The sequence below is a fragment of the Euprymna scolopes genome, chromosome 29 (genome assembly GCF_053919585.1).
Source record: "Euprymna scolopes isolate OS-2025 chromosome 29, ASM5391958v1, whole genome shotgun sequence".
Classification (NCBI taxonomy): Eukaryota; Metazoa; Mollusca; class Cephalopoda; order Sepiida; family Sepiolidae; genus Euprymna; species Euprymna scolopes.
The window spans coordinates 65,810,169-65,832,108 of NC_136510.1; the positions used below are offsets into that span (position 1 = coordinate 65,810,169).

General features: G+C 34.8%; 1 protein-coding gene across 15 annotated transcripts in view; it reads right to left on the reverse strand.

Moving 5' to 3' along the window:
• LOC145252676 (carbonic anhydrase 2-like) overlaps window positions 1-21,940 on the reverse strand; it is a 242,182-nt gene that overhangs the window by 130,189 nt on the left and 90,053 nt on the right. Inside the window, exon 1 of one of the 15 annotated variants that reach the window (XM_080112489.1) lies at window positions 3,030-3,161. The exons of the other annotated variants lie outside the window; for them this stretch is intronic. The gene's annotated coding sequence lies outside the window, so the exon portion shown is untranslated. Of the gene's footprint in view, window positions 1-3,029; window positions 3,162-21,940 lie in introns of those variants that run through there. 15 annotated transcript variants of the gene reach the window in all.

Sequence of the window (21,940 nt, forward strand, 5' to 3'; positions counted from 1 at the left end):
ATGCCTCTGTTCAGTCTTGAAAAACAAAGGATACTTCCTGTAGGGACGTGTAATTGTTAAGCAAGGGTTGCGCAATCTACAACCACACCTCTCCTGAATCGGCACTGTTTGAGTCCAGTGGCAAGGAGAAATTCAGGATGACTGGAAGCTGAGAAAAGCGAAGAGTACGTACAGCGCCTGGAAGTCCAAATTGGTCACTCATTCAGTACTTATCAGGTACAACATTGCTTAACTTGGGTGATCCAGCGGAAACACACACACACACACACACACACACACACATATATATATATATATATATATATATATATATATATATATATATATATATAGAGAGAGAGAGAGAGAGAGAGAGAGAATTATTTACTATAATAATTATTTAATATCTACAGACACTTTCCTTTCGTGTAGGGTGTCAGGATTAACACTGATCGGTAGATTCGAACCCAGCAGCAGAAGCCATCTCTGACTCCATTAGCAAAAACCCAATCCATTCGGCCACTGTTAACCACGAGAAATACTGTTGAAATTTAAATATTTATTTTTTAAAATGTTTTAACGTCTGTCAGAGATATATACATACATACATAGAAATACCTAAACATAAACACACATAAAAATGGCTAAACATATACACATACATAGAAATATCTAAACATGTATACATACATAGAAATATCTAAACATGTATACATACATAGGAATATCTAAACATATACACACACATAGAAATATCGAAACATGTACACACACACAGAAATATATAAACATGTACACATACATAGAAATCTCTAAACATGTACACACATTTTAATAGATAAGGGTATGGCGGAATATGGTGTTAAAAAATTAAAGTAAATAAATAAATACAATAAGTCGTTTAAAAGCACTATATAATTATTGCATCTCATTAGCAAGCAAGTTAACTGAGATGGTCAGGTCGATATTGATGAAGGTCAAGGGTTCGAATATTAGATAAGTTAATGTGTTCATTGTATCTAAACACACCAATAAGTTATGAAAAGGCGAAACTCGTGTCTGTAAATAACTATGTTATGCATATATATGTACGCATATACACATATATACATATACATGATGATTGCAACGTCTTGTCAGACGAGTGCCACTCCCTCAGACACTTAAAGTTCATGAGCCCAAAAATGGCTTCCATCGCCACAGAAGCATTTTAATAGACAAATGCCCGAGGGAGTATCTATACACAAATGATGTTACAGAATCTTAGCTTTGTATGACAGCTAAGTCTCTCTCTCGGTTCAAAATGTTGAGATTCAGCAACAAGTAAGAGCAAGATAGCCAGCAACAAGTAAAACTGCAGATCAGCTTAATGCGGGTACTGGTCTCCCGCTTTATGGTTTTTTAAATCAGAGATTTGCTTCTCCTAGAAAGGTTGCCTTCACAATGGCTTACGGGAGTCCTCTCCAACCCAACACATATATGCATACACACGTTGCTAATTGGCCGTTGATCCTGAGAAAGGGTTCATTCGCCCTTTGGAAGGTCTTGTTTTTAATCCTTCAGGGAGACTAGCCGTCCTCCCCACTAAACAAGTCTGGTGGGGGAACCAGTTTAGTCGTCGGTGACTCGACCATGAGGCAGGTAGTACTGGGTTACATGGTACCAGTAGCATATGACATGACCTGACCACATACACACACACACACACACACACACACACACACACACACATATATATATATATATATATATATATATATATTGATAATATCATAAGCAAAAATTAATATCTATCTTAGAAAGTAAATTAATGATATTAAACATTTGATTTACCGTTCAAGCGATGAGAAATCATAGCAAAATACAGTGCGAACATCACCGGTGCAGTCACACCACCCTGTTTTACACCATTCTTACTTAGAACAAGATTAGACATGTTATCATTGATATTAACTCACGTCTTCATGCCGTCATAAATGTTGTTCCATATAGAAATGGAATTATCATGACAATGAAGTATATTTAAGATCTGTTACAGATCATTCCTGTTCACTGTAACAAAAGCTTTAATCAAATTAACAGATATATATATATATATATATATATATATATATATATATATTCTCTGCTTGATACATTTAGTGTCGTCTGATGACGAATGACGAATAGTATAATATGACTAAAAAAAATGTGATTCTACAAGAGCATTTTCAACAATGTACATTGCCAGTTTGCCAAAGATTATTTCAGACAAAACATTTCCAACTACAAACAAACAAAAAAAAGCAAAGAAATTCTACATTAATTTCTACAGTCATATTTTCTACATTCTCCTTTGTAATCATGATACATCTACTCTTATTAATCACGGTTTCAAGTTTAAATTGTTTGCAGCAAAATTGGTGTTACTTTAATATGTATCGGTCACATATTCTATGCACTCTTTTTCTTTGCTGTAAATAGGCAGATGTATCACTGACTACTTAGTTTCATCAGCATAACCTTTTTCATAAAGATTGACTTTTATTTATCTTAATTCCTTTTCGGCACAGCTACAAATAAAAGGTATCGTTATGTAAACTTCAATGTCGTCTGTTGTTATCTATTAATCCATCTGTTAAATCAGATGGACCTTCTATTACAATGGAGAATTAATACTTTTCATCCCTCATCAATATAAAAAATTTGCTTTTAAATTTGATCTTTTTTGCGCCTAACTTATTCATACAATGTGATTTATCATTAAGTAACTTCTGTATATCGTTTTTTAATCTGACAAGACTAGGAACTCTACCATAAAATCTTCTTTAAGTATAATTTATTAGGAGGTACTACGTAAATATCTATTAGTGTATCCATGATACACTAACGTTGAATGTACCGTGAAAAGAAAAGAACAAAACACGCTTGAACAATGTTAGGATTTTACAAAAATAATACATTGCTATGGAGACAATATAAGATAGCAGAAATAAAGCGTAAATGTACATGGACTTACAAACACATACGTAACAAGCAGAAAAGAGTACGGATCATAAAGAAAGACTTACTAGCTACTAATTGTGAGCACAGAACCTAGGAACGTATGGCCCGTGCAACTGGTGTTGATAAATAGGAAGCTCACTTTCAAGTAAACATCACGTCAGTCACTATTTGAAATTGTATCTAGGATGATGTGATTAACTAGATAATTCTTTATTGAGCAGTAAAGATCTCGTAAAAAGTGTAATCCAATACTTTTTTTTCCGCCCACACACATGAAAGATTGTAATATGTTCGTGTCATTAGAATCAGATGTGGATTTGACCACATCTGATTCATTTACTTCCTGTATTGTTTTGCATATTTCGAAATCTATGCTGGTCAGTTAATCGTTACTTTCGGTTGTACTTTTTCATTCTTCATCGATTCAACTCAACCATTAAATAAAACGCCTAGTACAGTCTTCTTCTAGTGCAGTAATGTTTGGATCTATCTATCTATCTAACTAATCTATCTATCTATCTATCTAACTAACTATCTCTCTATCTCTCTATCTCTCTATCTATCTATCTATCTATATATATATATATATAAGCACACATACATACATGTCCCTCTCTCTCTCTCTATATATATATAAGCACACATACATACATCTCTCTCTCTCTCTCTCTCTCTCTCTCTCTCTATATATATATATATATATATATATATATATATATATATATATATATATATATATATATATATATATATATATATATACAAGTGTGTGTTAGCATTTACAATTTTAGGAATGGTTTTACCAGCTTGGTTGTTGTTACGTTTTTGCCTTTTTCAGATGCTTTGTTTCAAACTCAGAAAGTGTGATAGAATTATAAACCCAACCTTTTATTGGGTCCTTGGGGGAACATTATTTGAATTCCATTCTTCACGCACCATGACATTCTTTCAGTTGTTACAGCGTATCGTTGGTTTTACTAAAAGCTCATTTCATTCTTCAACTCTTATGGCATTCTTAAACTCGTCTTTTGCTGCTTTTGTTCAGTATTCAGACCAGAACATGAAGACAGCTTACACACTTAAACACGGTCACACACACACACACACACACACACACACACACACACACACACACACACACACACACACACACACACACACACACACACACACACACACACACACACACAACACACACACACACATATATACATATATATATATATATATATATATATATATATATATATATATATACACTAAGGTACGTGTCCACATCTATAGAAATTATAACCTATATACATATAAACACATAGCTACACACAAACGCATACAATTAATCGTGCATGTAAGTCTATACATCCTATATTGTTGCTCACACAAACACATAAATATGTACATATCAACGTGTAAACACACACACACTCTCCTCACATGCTTATTTACAAATAGTTACACGTATACACATATGCATACGTACACACACGTGCTGATATACATACGCATGTATAAAAATAATGAAATTACAAATGCAAGTAGAGAAGCAGCAACACAAGTAGAAATACTGAAGGTGCGTTAATAAAGTGATGGGTCGAAAAGCTGAATACATTTTCTTTTCACATATGTTAGTGGGTGGATGTCTCCGTTTGCTTAGTATGATAAAGGAATTAATAGAGCGAGATGGGATGATTGAATCTAAAAGGAAGAATGTGGTTAAAAATATAAAAAAAGCTGTATCATAAATCAGAATAAACTAGTAGCCTTACGGGAACTAGAAACAAGATTGCATTTGTGTAGTCATTATTATTATTATTATTATTGTTATTATTATTATTATTATTATTATTATTATTATTATTATTATTATTATTATTATTATTATTATTATTTCTCACTCATTAAGAGTTCTATAATGGATCATTACTAGCGATGTATCTTTCACAGATAATGTTTCTTGGAGTCTTCATAGATTTCAAGTACTTTTTGCTTATTTCGACAACTACTGCAAATCACTTTGCATTATCGCATCATCCGTTCATCATTAAATTGAAACGACGTTTATCATTGTATCAGACAGTCTTTAGCTTTCTCCAGTATTTGAGTAACAGTAGCCTTCTCATTATTCCAATGCTTTTTTATTCGAGGTCAAGGTGGTGCCTTATATCCCATTTTCTCAGGCACTTCATGACAATTTTTGTGTTAGCAACTGTTGTTGGTGCTACCGCATTTTTTTTATAAGTCTGCCAAATCATAGGATATTTCTCACATTCAATGCATTCAAGTCGCAAGTAAGGCCCAGCATGTGTCTTTTTTCATCTTCTTTGCCACCGTGATATTCGACATCTTCCAATCGTTGTTCGCATCTCTGATACGACAGATTTTGAAATATGGCATTCAGGTTTCATTCCTCTATCTTGTACGGGATATCCAGCACCTGGAACGAGTTCTGAGGCTGGTGATGATAATGGTTCACCACCTAAAAGTCCTACAAACAACGAATGGGGAACATCAACTTGAATTCACTGAAGCATAATGCAACTGTATGGCGGCCTCCTACTCTCCTTTAACATTATGTGCGCCAACTACAATACACCGATCTTTTACTTCACACCAGTTCCAATTTATCTTTGGATGCTTCTACATAACTTGAACAGCAAAGGATGCGAAGGGACTCGATTTTTAACAATAATTTAAATCTACATTTCGATGAGTATTTCTTCACCCCGGAGCGAAATGGGGAATGGAAGAAAGACAGCATTCTCTGTTGGTGTTTTGACTGTGAAGCAACTGCCTAAAGGAAGTCATAATGTTGCTTACCATATCCAGCTTTAAAGTTTTCTTGGATAAATATTCAGGCTCTAGATGTACATATCTTCTGTCTTTTTACATGGCTTATTGCATTTTTCTTTTTTCTTTGTTTATAAACTTGATTTTATATGATATACTTACCCTGGTTGTCTTGAGTTCGTCTTATTACTTTCTGTATCTTTTTTATAATTGTGATTACCAGGTTGTACTATATTTCAGTTTTCCCACAGTTAGTGTTACTTGACAGTGTGAGTTGATAAATTCGACTAAGGAGTTTTCTGAGTATTCCACTTGCTTGTATCGATGTTCTCAGAACTCTCTACACTTCATTATTTATTAGGATTTCTCACATGTGTCATTATGACCATCCATACGTAAAAACAGGTGTTGTTCCTTGGAGTCCGAGTGACAAAAAATCCCCCTAAATTTCAAGTATCCTTTGCTTCTTTCGAAAACCATTACAAACCACTACCGTTTACTATTAAATTATTACTGATCACAGTTGCTAGATTTCGATTTCAAGATTAAGATTATCTCAGTGCCCTTCCAATTCACGCCCAGATGATGTTTTTTCCTTGGTTTTTCCATCCCCCCCCAGAACGCGCATGAATATTTTTGTAGTATCAATCGAAGTTGGTGCGAACACGTCTTTTGTGGGACATCGGATGTTTTTTCTCATATATCTCCCATGGAAGATTCAGTTTCCCTCCGCTCATCTTACAATAATCTGTTTGTAGTTCTAGTTTTGTTTACCAATCATTATTCTATTTTTACTTACCAGTGGCTAATCGATTTTATCTGCTCATGTGGTTTGGTTTCCGCTCCAAAGGATTTTCCTTAATACTTAAGTTGTTTTCATCAGTACTGTGATTTCATGTAATCATCGTTTCTCTGTTCAAATGTCCTTTCCGCGACCATGTCCGTGTATCTTCGTGTGCCGTTTCGTTTAAATCATTTATTTGTTTCTCGTTTTGTTTATTGTTTCAGTTCTCTCTATTTTGTTCGTTTTTGCGGTGCATTTGGCGGCAGTAAACACTTTCTTTTTATTTTGAGTTATGTATTATTCTAGTCGTATTACCACATCGTCCACACAGTTTTTAATACTGGCTAGTCCACTTCCCCCTTCTTTCGTTTTTACAGAGTCGGTAAATCCCATCCTTTGACGTTATGTATGATCATTAGTTTCCTTGATTTTTTATATAAGTTCTTTTTGTCCAGTTTATAAAAGGCCCAGATTATCTAACTAAGGATAGTGATTTTTCCTTTTATTAGTTTTATACTATGTAATTTGTATTTACATAATATTGAAGCCATAAGCTCATCCAACAACTAAGCTCTACTACAAGAAAAATGTGTTATTATAACACTGTGTTCTATAGCATTTTGGTTGATATAATTGGGTACTGATATAATTGGGTATTGATATAATTGGCTATTGGTATAATTGGCTATTGATATAATTGGCTATTGATATAATTGAGTATTGGTATAATTGGCAACTGATATAAATGGCTATTGATATAATTGGCTATTGATATAGTTGGCTATTGATATAATTGGCTATTGATATAATTGGCTATTAATATAAGTAGGTATTGATATAATTGGGTATTGATATAATTGGGTATTGATATAATTGGCTATTAATATAATTGGGTATTAATATAATTGGGTATTGATAAAATTGGCTATTGATATAATTGGCTATTGATATAATTGGCTATTGATATAATTGAGTATTGGTATAATTGGGTATTGATATAATTGGGTATTGATATAATTGGCTATTGATATAATTGAGTATTGGTATAATTGGCAATTGATATAATTGGCTATTGATATAATTAGGTATTGATATAATTGGCTATTGATATAATTAGGTATTGATATGATTGGCTATTGATGTAATTGAGTATTGGTATAATTGGGTATTGATATAATTGGGTATTAATATAATTGGGTATTGATATAATTGGCTATTGATATAATTAGGTATTGATATAATTGGCTATTGATGTAATTGAGTATTGGTATAATTGGGTATTGTAATAATTGGGTATTGATATAATTGGGTACTGATATAATTGGCTATTGATATAATTGGCTATTGATATAATTGGCTATTGATATAATTGAATATTGGTATAATTGGGTATTGATATAATTGGGTATTGATATAATTGGCTATTGATATAATTGAGTATTGGTATAATTGGCAATTGATATAATTGGCTATTGATATAATTAGGTATTGATATAATTGGCTATTGATATAATTAGGTATTGATATGATTGGCTATTGATGTAATTGAGTATTGGTATAATTGGGTATTGATATAATTGGGTATTAATATAATTGGGTATTGATATAATTGGCTATTGATATAATTAGGTATTGATATAATTGGCTATTGATGTAATTGAGTATTGGTATAATTGGGTATTGTAATAATTGGGTATTGATATAATTGGGTACTGATATAATTGGCTATTGATATAATTGGCTATTGATATAATTGGCTATTGATATAATTGAATATTGGTATAATTGGGTATTGATATAATTGGGTATTTATATAATTGGCTATTGATATAATTGGCTATTGATATAATTGGGTATTGATATAATTGGCTATTGATATAATTGAGTATTGGTATAATTGGCAATTGATATAATTGGCTATTGATATAGTTGGCTATTGATATAATTGGCTATTGATATAATTGGCTATTAATATAATGGGGTATTGATATAATTTGGTATTAATATAATTTACTATTGATATAATTTGTTATTGATATAATTGGGTATTGATATAATTGGCTATTGATAAAATTGGCTATTGATATAATTGGGTATTGATATAATTAGCTATTGATATAATTGGGAAAATATGAAGATTCAATTAATAAATCAAGGATTCTCGATCTTTTCAGTTCTTTTGTCCTTGACGCACCCACACATTCGATATTATTCGATCTCTTATGAAACATTCGTGACGAACACTTGATTATCGATTTTTGATTTAATAAAGAATAATGAAAATAACTCGATTAAAAGAGGAACTGTCATCGAATAAAAATTTTCTTAACTTTTAGAGGGATTCTCTTCGAATCATTTCTTTCATCCGTGCTGGTTTTATTTGATTGTGGTCGATTCCCAAATAGTCGGACATTTATAGTTTCACATTCACCAAATGTCTTAACCACCCATTGAATAGTTATTGGCTTTCATCATTTCCATTTTTCATTTCCTCATCTAAATAGTGCATACTTTTCACTTCATCATTATATCTACAAAATTCCACTTGTGTTTATTAGTATTTCTTGCTCCTTTTTATTTTTGTGTCGATAATTTAACATCATTCATGTACAGCAAGTGTTTAGTTCCTTTATCTCTTAAAATTCGGAATCTTGCATTGCACCTCGGCATTTTGATTGAGTAGTGTCATGAGATCATGACAATCGGGGGTCGGGGGGGGGCGAATGATATAATGTAATAGGGATAGTCTCTATGTTAAACGCCTTTCTGTATTCTTATCTCTGGTAGGTGTTGTTCCTTACTTGTCGACGCCAGTGTTCAAATTTCCATTGTTTTCTACACAAAATTGGCAGATATTTATGTTACATATTCACATCTGGAGAATTATGTCGTATGTTTCCTTATAGTCGTCTTATGCCATTCTTTCAGTATAGTGGGTCATCTGCTCCTAATGGTATTTTGGTTCGATGTATAGTGGGTCATCTGCCCCTAATGTTGCTTTGGTTCGATCTATAGTGGGTCATCTGCCCCTAATGTTGCTTTGGTTCATTGTATAGTGGATCATCTGCCCCTAATGTTGCTTTGGTTCGATGTATAGTGGGTCATCTGCCCCTAAGGTTGCTTTGGTTCGATGTATAGTGGGTCACCTGCCCCTAATGTTGCATTGGTTCGATGTATAGTGGGCCATCTGCTCCTAATGTTGCTTTGGTTCGATGTATAGTGGGCCATCTGCTCCTAATGTTGCTTTGGTTCGATGTATAGTGGGCCATCTGCCCCTAATGTTGCTTTGGTTCGATGTATAGTGGGTCATCTGCCCCTAATGTTGCTTTGGTTCGATATATAGTGGGCCATCTGCTCCTAATGTTGCTTTGGTTCGATGTATAGTGAGCCATCGGCCCCTAATGTTGCTTTGGTTCGATGTATAGTGGATCATCTGCCCCTAATGTTGCTTTGGTTCGATGTATAGTGGGCCATCTGCTCCTAATGTTGCTTTGGTTCGATGTATAGTGGGCCATCTGCTCCTAATGTTGCTTTGGTTAAATGTATAGTGGGTCATCTGCCCCTAATGTTGCTTTGGTTCGATGTATAGTGGGTCATCTGCCCCTAATGTTGCTTTGGTTCGATGTATAGTGGGTCATCTGCCCCTAATGTTGCTTTGGTTCGATGTATAGTGGGCCATCTGCTCCTAATGTTGCTTTGGTTCGATGTATAGTGGGTCATCTGCCCCTAATGTTGCTTTGGTTCGATGTATAGTGGGCCATCTGCTCCTAATGTTGCTTTGGTTCGATGTATAGTGGATCATCTGCCCCTAATGTTGCTTTGGTTCGATGTATAGTGAGTCATCTGCCCCTAATGTTGCATTGGTTCGATGTATAGTGGGCCATCTGCTCCTAATGTTGCTTTGGTTCGATGTATAGTGGGTCATCTGCCCCTAATGTTGCTTTGGTTCGATGTATAGTGGGCCATCTGCTCCTAATGTTGCTTTGGTTCGATGTATAGTGGGCCATCTGCTCCTAATGTTGCTTTGGTTCGATGTATAGTGAGCCATCGGCCCCAATGTTGCTTTGGTTCGATGTATAGTGGATCATCTGCCCCTAATGTTGCTTTGGTTCGATGTATAGTGGGCCATCTGCTCCTAATGTTGCTTTGGTTCGATGTATAGTGGGCCATCTGCTCCTAATGTTGCTTTGGTTAGATGTATAGTGGGTCATCTGCCCCTAATGTTGCATTGGTTCGATGTATAGTGGGTCATCTGCCCCTAATGTTGCTTTGGTTCGATGTATAGTGGGTCATCTGCCCCTAATGTTGCTTTGGTTCGATGTATAGTGGGCCATCTGCTCCTAATGTTGCTTTGGTTCGATGTATAGTAGGCCATCTGCTCCTAATGTTGCTTTGGTTCGATGTATAGTGAGCCATCTGCTCCTAATGTTGCTTTGGTTCGATGTATAGTGGATCATCTGCCCCTAATGTTGCTTGGGTTCGATGTATAGTGGGTCATCTGCCTCTAAGGTTGCTTTGGTTCGATGTATAGTGAGTAATCTGCCCCTAATGTTGCTTTGGTTCGATGTATAGTGGGTCATCTGCTCCTAATGTTGCTTTGGTTCGATGTATAGTGGGTCATCTGCCCCTAAGGTTGCTTTGGTTCGATGTATAGTGGGTCACCTGTCCCTAATGTTGCATTGGTTCGATGTATAGTGGGCCATCTGCTCCTAATGTTGCTTTGGTTCGATGTATAGTGGGCCATCTGCTCCTAATGTTGCTTTGGTTCGATTTATAGTGGGTCATCTGCCCCTAATATTGCTTTGGTTCGATGTATAGTGGATCATCTGCCCCTAATGTTGCATTGGTTCGATGTATAGTGGGTCATCTGGTCTTAATGTTGCATTGATTCGATGTATAGTGGATCATCTGCCCCTAATGTTGCTTTGGTTCGATGTATAGTGGATCATCTGCTCCTAATGTTGCATTGGTTCGCTGTATAGTGGGTCATCTGCCCCTAATGTTGCTTTGGTTCGATGTATAGTGGGCCATCTGCCCCTAATGTTGCTTTGGTTCGATGTATAGTGGGTCATCTGCCCCTAATGCTGCTTTCGTTCGATGTATAGTGGGTCACCTGCCCCTAATGTTGAATTGGTTCGATGTATAGTGGGTCATCTGCCCCTAATGTTGCATTAGTTCGATGTATAGTGGGTCATCTGCCCCTAACGTTGCATTAGTTCGACGTATAGTGGATCATCTGCCCCTAATGTTGCTTTGGTTCGATGTATAGTGGATCATCTGCTCCTTATGTTGCTTTGGTTCGATGTATAGTTGATCATCTTCCCCTAATGTTGCATGAGTTCGATGTATAGTGGGTCATCTGCCCGTAATGTTGCATTGGTTCGATGTATAGTGGGTCATCTGCCCCTAATGTTGCATTGGTTGGATGTATAGTTGTTTTTCTGCCCCTAATGGTACTTTGGTTCGATGTATAGTGGGTCATCTGCCCCTAATGTGGCATTGGTTCGATGTATAGTGGATCATCTGCTCCTAAATTTGCATTGATTCGATGTATAGTGGGTCATCTGCCCCTAATATTGCTTTGGTTCGATGTATAGTGGATCATCTGCCCCTAATGTTGCATTGGTTCGATGTATAGTGGGTCATCTGCCCCTAATGTTGCTTTGGTTCGATGTATAGTGGGTCATCTGCCCCTAATGTTGCATTAGTTCGATGTATAGTGGATCATCTGACCCTAGTGTTGCTTTGGTTCGATGTATAGTGGATCATCTGCCCCTAATGTTGCTTTGGTTCGATGTATAGTGGATCGTCTGCCCCTAATGTTGCATTAGTTCGATGTATAGTGGATCATCTGCCCCTAATGTTGCATTAGTAGGATGTATAGTGGGTTATCTGCCCCTAATGGTACTTTGGTTCGATGTATAGTTAGTTATCTTCCCCTAATGTTGCTTTGGTTCGAAGTATAGTGGGTCATCTGCCCCTAATGTTGCATTGGTTCGATGTATAGTGGGTCATCTCTCCCTAATGCTGCTTAGGTTCGATTTATAGTGGGTCATCTGCTCCTTATGTTGCTTTGGTTCGATGTATAGTGGGTCATCTGCTCGTAATGTTGCATTGGTTCGATGTATAGTGGGTCATCTGCTCCTAATGTTGCTTTGGTTCGATGTATAGTGGATCATCTTCCCTTAATGTTGCTTTGGTTCGATGTATAGTGGGTCATCTGCTCTTAATGTTGCATTGGTTCGATGTATAGTGGGTCATCTGCCCCTAATGTAGCTTTGGTTCGATGTATAGTGGGTCATCTGCTCTTAATGTTGCATTGGTTCGATGTATAGTGGATCATCTGCCCTTTATATGGCTTTGGTTCGATGTATAGTGAGTCATCTGCCCCTAATGTTGCTTTGGTTCGATTTATAGTGGGTCATCTGCCACTAATGGTACTTTGGTTCGATGTATAGTGGGTTATCTGCCCCTAATGTTGCTTTGGTTCGATGTACAGTGGGTCATCTTCCCCTAATATTGCTTTGGTTCGATGTATAGTGGATCATCTGCCCCTAATGGTACTTTGGTTCGATGTATAGTGGGTCATCTGCCCCTAATGCTGCTTTGGTTCGATGTATAGTGGGTCATCTGCCCCTAATGTTGCTTTGGTTCGATGTATAGTGGGTCATCTGCCCGTAATGTTGCTTTGGTTCGATGTATAGTGGATCATCATCTCCTAATGTTGCATTAGTTCGATGTATAGTGGATCATCTGCCCCTAATGTTGCATTAGTTGGATGTATAGTGGGTTATCTGCCCCTAATGTTGCTTTGGTTCGATGTATAGTGGGTTATCTGCCCCTAATGTTGCTTTGGTTCGATGTATAGTGGGTCATCTGCCCGTAATGTTGCTTTGGTTCGATGTATAGTGGATCATCTGCTCCTAATGTTGCTTTGGTTCGATATATAGTGGATCATCTGCCTGTAATGTTGCATTTGTTCGATGTATAGTGGGTCATCTGCCCGTAATGTTGCATTAGTTCGATGTATAGTGGACTATCTTCCCTTAATGTTGCTTTGGTTCGATGTAGAGTGGGTCATCTGCCCCTAATGTTGCTTTGGTTCGATGTATAGTGGGTCATCTGCTCTTAATGTTGCTTTGGTTCGATGTATAGTGAGTCATCTGCCCCTAATGTTGCTTTGGTTCGATGTATAGTGGGTCATCTGCCACTAATGGTACTTTGGTTCGATGTAAAGTGGGTTATCTGCCCCTAATGTTGCTTTCATTCGATGTATAGTGGGTCATCTGCTCTTAATGTTGCTTTGGTTCGATGTATAGTGAGTCATCTGCCCCTAATGTTGCTTTGGTTCGATTTATAGTGGGTCATCTGCTCCTAATGGTACTTTGGTTCGATGTATAGTGGGTTATCTGCCCCTAATGTTGCTTTGGTTCGATGTACAGTGGGTCATCTTCCCCTAATATTGCTTTGGTTCGATGTATAGTGGGTCATCTGCCCCTAATGGTACTTTGGTTCGATGTATAGTGGGTCATCTGCCCCTAATGCTGCTTTGGTTCGATGTATAGTGGGTCATCTGCCCCTAATGTTTCTTTGGTTCGATGTATAGTGTGTCATCTGCCCGTAATGTTGCATTGGTTCGATGTATAGTGGGTCATCATCTCCTAATGTTGCATTAGTTCGATGTATAGTGGATCATCTGCCCCTAATGTTGCATTAGTTGGATGTATAGTGGTTTATCTGCCCCTAATGTTGCTTTGGTTCGATGTATAGTGGGTCATCTGCTCTTAATGTTGCTTTGGTTCGATGTATAGTGGGTCATCTGCCCCTAATGTTGTTTTGGTTCGATGTATAGTGGGTCATCTGCCCCTAATGTTGTTTTGGTTCGATGTATAGTGGGTCATCTGCCCCTAATGCTGCTTTCGTTCGATGTATAGTGGGTCATCTGCTCCTAATGTTGCTTTGGTTCGATGTATAGTGGATCATCTGCTCCTAATGTTGCTTTGGTTCGATGTATAGTGGATCATCTGCCCCTAATGTTGCATTAGTTCGATGTATAGTGGACTATCTTCCCTTAATGTTGCTTTGGTTCGATGTATAGTGGGTCATCTGGTCTTAATGTTGCATTGATTCGATGTATAGTGGGTCATCTGCTTTGGTTCGATGTATAGTGGTTTATCTGCCCCTAATGGTACTTTGGTTCGATGTATAGTGGATCATCTTCCCCTAATATTGCTTTGGTTCGATGTATAGTTGATCACCTACCCCTAATGTTGCTTTGGTTTGATGTATAGTGGGTCACCTGCCCCTAATGTTGCATTGGTTCGATGTATAGTGGGTCATCTGCCCCAATGTTGCTTTGGTTCAAAGTTATTTTTTTTTATTTCTCAAACAGTAGTCCAAAATGATTAAGAGAGTGGCAGAGTTTGCATCACTTTTTCTGCAATTAAAATCATATAGATAATTGGTAGGCAGATTATCAGTCCTACCATTGTTTTTTTAATGTGTTTTCCCTTTCGTCATCCAATTTAGTATGTCCGTTTTGCAGCAATAAGATGTTGACTTTTTAAAACCGGAAACCATATAGTTCAACATTGCTACATATATATAACACAATCATTCCATTACCGGATTAAAAAAAATAATAACTTCTTCCTTCTCAAAATCCGCCCCATCTGATTGGCTGATACCCGCCCATTCTATAATTCCAGAATATACTTCATACATAAACGCACGCTCATAAATATTTTCAATATGGTGGCGCTCTCTACATGATGCAATCGTACTGCAAAATAATACCAAATATAAACATATTAACAGCTCATAAACAGAAAGTTAAATACTTTTAACCTTACACTTATCTATGCACAAAGTGCCTACACACCAATACCCCCCCCCCCCAAAAAAAAAAACTGACAAAAAAAAATTAAGGGTACCAGCATTTATTTTATCGATTTGGGAGCGGCTTGTCAACCCTTACACGGTGCTATTTTTTTGTTGTTTCGTTTTTGTTTGTTTTTTTGGGGGGCGTTTTTTTAATACTTATATTATTTTTTAACATTTACTATTACTGTGAACGATTTTAATTATATACTTTCCAATGATTATCTAAATTCAACCGTGTTACTTATCGTGTCAACCGCTTCCAACACATGCATGATGCTATTTTTTGTTTTCGTTTATTGACAGACAAACAAATAAAACACATTATTAGACTCAAACCAGAAAAAAATCATTTTTATTATTTTTTTCATCGTTTTATATTATACTTCATTAAATCGCAGGCCACCATATTGCTTTTAACAATTAGCCTTTCTAAACTTTAGCAGATTGGCATTTTCAAGGCAAATTTTGGCCTTTTATATGCTCTTAATTAAAATATGGTTTCATGAAAGAGCATAAAAAGCCAAATTTAGCTTTAAATAGACCAATCCGTCAAACCTTAGAAAGGGCAGATTTTAAAAGCTATATGGTGACCTCGATTGTCTATTAAAAATGATAACATAATAAAAAATGAACATTTTTCTGATTATATTTCAGCCTTTGGACCTAATAATGTGTTTTATATAAACACAAATATTATTTTTATAATTTTTGTGTTTGTCAAATAATTTACGCTGCTAAACTACACATTTACCCTAAATTATATTGCCTACACTTATTTGTTATATATTTGCTTTTTGTTTACTTCTCTTTTCCGGACACATTATCGGCATTGCTCAGGCATTAACTTTTTTTTTAGGTAAATATTTTACCTTAGCTTCAATTTTCAATTTTGCTTCAATTTTCTCTAAAATGACGACTTTGTATGTTTTCAACTATGCTTAGTAAGACAATCTCTTTTAATTTTGGCGGAGACAAGTAATTTTTGACATATAATGACATGTATTATGGACTGTATTCGGGACTGTATTGCAGTGGCCGCCAGATTTGTTCGTGCGTGCGATAAACAAATACACTTATCTCCAACCGACACTGCCACCCGCCAATTTTTGAGGGTTTATAGTCTTTGCGAGTTGGTATGCTTACAATGAATATCAAGGTTAAATTTGGGCAAATACTTTAACAACCTCGCCCCTCATAAAATGGGGTGTCTATTCTGAAAGCTGTTCTTAATATAGTAAGCCGTAGTTTCATTTTTTTACGAGAGGGTGCATGCTTCTACCAGGCAACGCTGGTTAACGGGCCCTGCTAGTTGTCTCATAAAATTAACGTCTTGGTAATGAGATCTTTCTCAGGATAAATTTTATAAAATAAATAAAATGATAAGAATTAATAAATGAATTAAAAATAAAAACAACCACTTATTTATTTTATAAAATTTATCCTGAGAAATGATAATTAATTTATTAATGATGCCATAAATCTTCGTTTGTCCCGATTATCAAAACAGAAAAAATAGAACACTTGTCTTTAAACGGGATGCTGTAATTATATAAAATAAATCTAATATAAAGGAGACAGAATAAAATAAAAGTCTATTGTTTAATTGGAAAAAAGTGAAGGCAAGGTGAAACATTTATATATTCTAGGATCTAATATATATTTCACTACTGACGGTCTTCTAAAATAAAATTAGCAAATTTATTCGAATCAATTCTTTCCTTGCGTGTTTTTATTTTTTTTATGCATTGAATCGTTTTTTTTTTATTTTTGTATATGCATTGAATCGTTTTTATTTTTATCTGTATTGAATCGTTTTTTTAATTTTTTATCTGTATTGAATCGTTTTTTATTTTTATATGTATTGAATCGTTTTTTATTTTTTATATGTAATGAATCGTTTTTTTAATTTTTTATCTGTATTGAATCGTTTTTTTATTTTTATATGTATTGAATCGTTTTTTATTTTTATATGTATTGAATCGTTTTTTATTTTTATATGTATTGAATCGTTTTTTTATTTTTATATGTATTGAATCGTTTTTTATTTTTATCTGTATTGAATCGTTTTCTATTTTTATATGTATTGAATCGTTTTTTTTATTTTTATATGTATTGAATCGTTTTTTATTTTTATATGTATTGAATCGTTTTTTATTTTTATATGTATTGAATCGTTTTCTATTTTTATATGTATTGAATCGTTTTTTATTTTTATCTGTATTGAATCGTTTTTTATTTTTTATCTGTATTGAATCGTTTTTTTATTTTTTATATGTATTGAATCGTTTTTTATTTTTATATGTATTGAATCGTTTTTTATTTTTATATGTATTGAATCGTTTTTTATTTTTTATATGCATTGAATCGTTTTTTTTATTTTTTATATTTATTGAATCGTTTTTTATCTTTATATGTATTGAATCGTTTTTTTATTTTTTATATGTATTGAATCGTTTTTATTTTTTATATGTATTGAATCGTTTTTATTTTTTATATGTATTGAATCGTTTTTATTTTTTATATTTATTGAATCGTTTTGGATATTTCGTACTTTTGCACTATTCATTCGTTTTAGATTATTTTCAGGAGATTTTTACGGATGAATATACATATACATGATGTGAATTTTGAATCATACAAACATTTCTGAATACACATTTATTCTTGCTGGCAATCTGCTGAACCTTAATATGAATACATTTTTATCTTCAACAACATCTAACAAATTGGCCTGATTAAGTTTAGAAGCTAGAATTTAAATATGTCTGAAAATGTGTAGCCAAAAATGTTATAAATAAAAATATATCTAATAACATTGCCTCTGCAGCAGTTTGTCTGATCCACGCACTGAAGGGGTTTTCTTAATATTTTAGCTGTTTTCATTATTGTCATTCGTTGTATCTTTCCAGACATTCCTCTGATTCCAATTTCTCCCATTCTTTTTTCAAAGCTTTTCGAAATTGCTTCCAGTGCTCTCACTATTATAGGTACTATCTTGATTTTCTTAATCATCTATATCTCTTTCAGCTCTGTAGCTAGCTCTGTGTATTTGTTCTGTTTCGCCTTTTCTTTGATATTTACTCTGTGATCAGCTGGGACAGCAAAGTCTACGAGTTGACAGGACTTTTCTTTCTTCTTAATTATTACGACATCCGGTCTTCTTGCTTGGATGGGTGTGTTTGTATGTCTATGTCCCATAGGATTTTGCGATTCTCGTTTTCAATTACTGTTGCCGGCTTATGTTTGTACCATTTGTCTGTGCGGTCGAGATGCAGTTGTTTGCACAATTCCCAGTGAACTGTCCTCCTCACTTTATCGTGTCTGTTCTTGTATTCTTTTTGGGACAGTTTGCTGCATTCACTTACTATATGGTTTATCATTTTGTGTATTTGTCCACAAAGTCTGCATTTGCTGTTTTCTTGTGTTTTGTCGATCTTTGCTTTGATGTGGTTAGTTCTTATCGAGTTATCTTGTGCTTGCAGGTATTAGGGATTCAGTTTCCCGGTTTACGTGTCCTTTTTGCATCCACGTCCATTTGTTTTCATTATTCTCATCTTTTGTCATTCTTATGAATCGTTCGTGTAGTTGTTTCTCTTCCTATTTATCTTTTCTCGTCTCATACTTTGTCTCTCTGTTTTCTCTTTTATTGATTTTTTTAATGTTTCTCGCTGTCATGATTATCCTTTCCATGTTTTGCATTATTTTTCTAGTTCTTTTTTTTTGTTTCATGCACACAGTCTTCTATACAAACCAGTCCTCTCCCGCCATCTTTGCTTTTAACATAGAGTCGGTCAACACTGTCCTTTGGGTGTAGTGCATTGTGCATGGTCATGAGTTTCCTGGCCTTCTGATCAAGCTGCTTCAGTTCTTCCACCCTATGAATGGTCCAGAGTATCTTACCAGTGATACTGCTCATGTATTTATACTTTTTATTAGGTTTCTGTTATATAATTTAGTTTCCAGTTTTCTTGTTCTCCTGAGATATTCCTTTCAAATTCTCTCCATTATTTCTTTTCTTTTTATATTTTCAGTTTTACTTTTTCATTTATTTAAATGCCACTAATTTACTTACCATATTTTTGAATATCATGAGGCCCCCTCCTTTTGGTCAAGATCTGCTGTGAAGTTTTTCCAATTTTCATTACGCACTTTACTTTTGTGTAAGCAGCATCGCCTAATAAGATTTTTAGTCACTTGTAACTAGCTGACCAAAACATGCTTATGAATGTTTATCGCCATGTACATGCTTATGAATGTTTATCGCCATGTACATGCTTATGAATGTTTATCGCCATGTACATGCTTATGAATGTTTATCGCCATATACATGCTTATGAATGTTTATCGCCATGTACATGCTTATGAATGTTTATCGCCATGTACATGCTTATGAATGTTTATCGCCATGTACATGCTTATGAATGTTTATCGCCATGTACATGCTTATGAATGTTTATCGCCATGTACATGCTTATGAATGTTTATCGCCATGTACATGCTTATGAATGTTTATCGCCATGTACATGCTTATGAATGTTTATCGCCATGTACATGCTTATGAATGTTTATCGCCATGTACATGCTTATGAATGTTTATCGCCATGTACATGCTTATGAATGTTTATCGCCATGTACATGCTTATGAATGTTTATCGCCATGTACATGCTTATGAAAAACAAATAAAAAGTATATCTTGCCCTACTTCAGTATTGAGCACTCTTGTATAAACTTCACTAAATTCATTGTTTCACCCCTGAAAAACATTAATATTAACCTGGAATTATATATATATATATATATATATATATATATATATATATATATATATATATATATATATATATATATATATATATATATATATATATATATATATATATTACTATGGTAAGGTAAAATTTCTACTCTTTTTGTTAACATACATACTGATGGATACCGATCAAAATTACAATCCATTTTCTCCTATTGAAAAGGTCACACCATTAAAATAACATTGCCACTTGGCGAAATGAAGTAACCTGGCTTTAACTGGCGATTAGTGATTGTTTGGGGTTGATAACCTGCAGGTACTGTTCGAAATTTAAAAAAAAAAGCAATTAAGGGAATGCATAAATCAATATGAATTAATAAAATTACAAAAATGGTCGATTGAAATAATAATGAAAAGTAAAAACATGTTTTAGAAGTTAGGGATTCTCACTGTATATGAAGTCACTGGTAGCAGTCCTAGATGTTGTTCAAGTCTTCCTCTTCTTTTCAACTCCTCCACCAATAATATTAAATTAAATTCCAGTTTTATGTCGTCTTTTTTAATGTATAAAACAAAACAATTATTACTTTTTTTTATTCTTTGAGTATTGTCATGTTAAGAACGGCTTTTGGAATAGACATCCCGAACTCCCCATGTTAAGAACGGCGTTCGGAATAGACAAAAACACTCGTCTAGCTGAAACCAATGTCAGTAATTTTCTCCACTCTTTATCTGTACCTAAATCAAAACGTAGATTCCATGAACAAAGCTTCTTTCTTATAAGTACACGCCTGTGGAACTCTCTTCCGTTTGCCTGTTTCCCACCTGACTACAACTTGGATGTCTTCAAGTCCAACATAAACAAATTCCTGACGAACCGCTCCCTTAAGTAAGACACTTTATCAGATCTCCATTATTAGCGATTGCTACAATATTATCCCATTGATTAATGTACACGCAATAACCCTTATCTCCGAGTGGCCTCCGGGACTTGATAAGTGGTGACTTCCTTGTAAAACTTTTAAAAAATAAGACCCCCCCAACATCCCCATGTAAAGAATAGTTTTCGGAGTAGACAACCTCCTTTTTTTGGGGGGGGGGGAGGGGCAAAATAATTCCCTCACATTTAAATGTGATAATCGTTGCCAGCATGCTCACTGGCAAACTTTGATGCTAACATCAATGCCGTTATTATGAACTAGGTCATTTCTTGACATTTGCTGGCAGATAACATCTTGCGACGGATGTTCACGTATAATAAAACCGAGAATTTAATGATAAACGGAATGTCCTAGCTATTTATGTCAGCAGAATATTGCAGTATATTAGTATCACACACGCATACACACACAGATGTAAAGTTAAGTATGGTTATACGTTTATAGATTTGTATATACAGGATTTACTCCTAAACTAATCAACCGATCATTAGGATTTTAAAATACAAATGCAAGGTATTTTGGGTGTACATGTTTAGCTTAACTCAGTTTTACACATATGGGTTAAGAATCTACTGAAAATCTCTCGTCAAAATTTAGACACATTCAATGTTTGTGAAATGTTAATAAGTTTGAATAATGAATCAAAATTATATATCTTGCTAAAATTTCAGTTTCTTTCAAATACTTAAAAAGTTTTTAGAAACATAATCTTGGCACAACTTCCCATTTGAAAAAATGAAATATATCAGACCTGCAAAGTCACTATACTGAAACAACCACTCTACTCAACTAATTTGGTCCCCGCTGATCATTCCTCACCTTCCCAAATT